Raw genomic sequence first — 3,321 nt, forward strand, 5'->3', positions numbered from 1 at the left:
AATGGGTATTATTAACACGACCTACCAAAACTTCATAAAAAAGCAAAAAGAGGAAGATAATGCTTTTGGTCAGTTAATACTAATTGCAAGTCAAGGAAATAAAGAAAGCAAGTGTGTTTCTTCAAATGTATGGGTTTTTTTAGCCATTTCATTACAGATGGCACAATGCCTTGATATAGCTAACTGCACGGGCACTCGTGTTGCATACAACTGGAAATAAAACTGACCATTTGACAACTGCTGTTGGGGTAAAGAGGAAAGAAAGAGTTACTTTCCCAGGAGTAGTCACGGCAAGTTTCATAGAGGTCATGGTGGAGAAATAGAATTACAAGGAGAGAAGGGTGGGGCAGGTCCTCCCAGGGAGTAAGAATAGCATGCATGTGAGGGCCCATTGGAGAGGCTGATGGTTGAAGCAGTAGAGTCTTCAGGTTCTGGGCCACCTCTCACTGCCCACCATCTCACCCCCAATCAGTTGTTATTTCATCTCTGAAAGTCTCTCCTTTCCCCTCTGTTGGGAACAGGCCCCCAAATCTGGCCATAAACTGGCCCCAAAACTGGCCATAAACAACATCTCTGCAGCATTGTGACATGCTCCTGATGGCAATAATGCCCACACTGAAGGTTGTGGGTTTACCAGAATGAGGGCAAGGAACTCCTGACCCACCCAGGGTGGAAAACCACTTAAAGGCGTTCCTAAGCTACAAACAATAGCATGAGCGATCTGTGCCTTAAGGACATGTTCCTGCTGCAGATAACTAGCTGGAGCCCATCCGTTTGTTTCCCATAAGGAATACTTTTAGTAAATCTATATTCTATAGAAACAATATCACTGGCTTGCTGTCAATAAATATGTGGGTAAATCTCTGTTCAGGGCTCTCAGCTCTGAAGGCTGTGAGACCCCTGATTTCCCACTCTACATGCTATATTTCTGTGTGTGTGTCTTTAATTCCTCTAGCGCCACTGGGTTAGGGTCTCCCCAACTAAGGTGGTCTCAGCACCTCTCTATTCTCAAGGCCATCCATGAACAAAGGCTTTCATCAGCCCTCCCCTGAAACAGAATCACAACAAATAACCCTGCCCCTATTCTCTCCTCCTACCAATTCTTCTTCCCTACTGCTGACAGTTAGCCTTCCAAAATCTATGGAGTTTGCTATGTCATGCCTGGACTCACAGACTTGAAGACTTCTCACTCTCCTAGTGCTAGGGTTATTAATATAAGATTTCCCCATTTCTGGCAAAAGAAACTACTTGACTTCCTGTTCTGCAATAAAGAAAATATAACTGCACACTTAAATTTGAAGAAAAGGCTTCAATGACATGTCCTAGCTCTTAGAAAATTTCATGATACTTGCTTTGGCCTGTGGCAGACAGAGCATGAACCCATTGGGTAGAAGTTGACATTGAAGCTGACTCAATGGATTATGGAAGTCGTGAATAAAAAAAAAAAAAACATTGCTTGCACTCCTGGAGCTTATAGTCTAGGAGGCGAGACAAGCAAAATACAGATAATCACCCAAGTAAGTACTTAATTTCAGTTCTGTGATGGAAAAGTTAAGATTTCAGCAAAGATTAAACCAGGGACCTAACTTTGGCCACTGTAGAGATGGTATTTAAGGTCTTGAGAGAAGTTGAAATTGCAAGGGAGAATATGTCGTGAGATGAGCTCCCAAAGAACTCAAGAATTTAAAATTTGGTAGGAAAAGGAACAGACAAAAAAATCCTCAGAAAGAACTGTCATAAGGTATAAATAAAACAAACAAACAAACAAAAACCCTGTTTTATCACTGAAGTCGAGGAGAGAGTGTTTCAAGAAGGAAGATATGGTTAACTGTATGAAGTGTTGCTGAGTGGTCAAGTCAGATGCAGGCAGAACATTGACATTGGATAAAGCAAGGGAGTGACTGGTGACCACGGCAAGAGCAGTTTCTGCAATGAAGCAGGAAGCAGGAAGCAGGAAACCAGAATGGAAAGGAGAGGAGTAGATAAAGTAGAGGCAGTGCCTATGCATAATAGTCAAAAAGCATGGCTGTAAAAGGAGAATAGACAGAATTGGTGATAGCTTGACAGAGGTGTGGAGTTAGGGAAGTTTTCACTTGCTTGTTTGTGAGGGTGGATGCTCTCATCTGTTTGAGTGCTGAAGGGAAAAATCCAGTAGTGAGGAAGAGGTCAAAGATTTGGAAAAGAGAGGGTGTAGCTGACGGAACAAGAGCCCTGACCAGGGAGGAAGGCATGGGATCCAGGCACCTGTGGAGGGACTGTCCTTTGCTGGAGGTGGTGATAAGAGGAGAGGACAGGAGCAAATCCAATGGACCCATCCAATCCTCCCAGGCTGCTTCTCTGGGAATAAAGGGTTTGCAAGCATTCCAACTCTGAGAGGAAGAAATGAAATTGTGATTCTGAACATGGAGGGAGCTTCTAGAAAAGCATAGTAAACCTGCCAGGAAGTGTGGAGGTACCAGCTGAGTTTGGAGAGCATGAAGCAGCCAAAATGCCCAGTTGTGTCACATTCTCCAGTAATTCTGATCTGTTCAGGCAACAGGCATGAGTAAATCTGGGAACAACTGAGAGGTCAATAAAGGATTTAGTGGTATTTTAGGACACTATAGGAAGAACCATGGCCTCTGAGCTAGATACAAAAGAAAATGAAGATAGGAGGAAATTTATGGACATAGGCAAAGTGGAGGGACCATTGGCTTGGAAATCTCATTGGGGCTGGAGAACTGCTGTAGAGAAGGGACTTGAGCAAGGGAGCTAGAGGGTGGTGGCAAGAGAATGAGATTTCAGAGGAGGCACAGTTTCTGATGATGACAGGGTCACTGCTGTGGCCATGTGAGTGTGCTGAGGTGAAAGGGCAAATAACATCACTGAAGGTGCAGTCATCATGGAACTGGGCAGTCAGCGCACTGGTTGGATCAGCCACAAGGACATTCAGTTACTTAGAATGATGGCAGGAGTCAGGGGAGAGGGTAAGACCCCGAGAAAGATATCAAAGCCTTTGGTTAGTAGGGGAGACAGGGTGAATTGGTGGATAGTGTGAACCTTACAGGAGATTTCAGTGTTTCAGAAAGAAAGAGTAATGGTCAAGGGACAGCAGTGAGTTGCCTGGAAGACACCAACACCAGCTCCCAGCACTGAAATTGTAGAATTTATTATTGAAAACGAAGGGCAGCAGGAAAAAACGGAGTCTTCAGGGGCCAGCCCCAATACAGTAAAGAGAGATAGAGTTGGAAGGATTACCGGGGAACAAAAAGAGCTGGATGGAGCTGGGGAAACAGGGAACAGGAACTGGGGTGGGGTGCAGGCAGAAAGTAGTAGCAGTCG

This window comes from Macaca fascicularis, chromosome 7, assembly GCF_037993035.2.
Source record: "Macaca fascicularis isolate 582-1 chromosome 7, T2T-MFA8v1.1".
Lineage (NCBI taxonomy): Eukaryota > Metazoa > Chordata > Mammalia > Primates > Cercopithecidae > Macaca > Macaca fascicularis.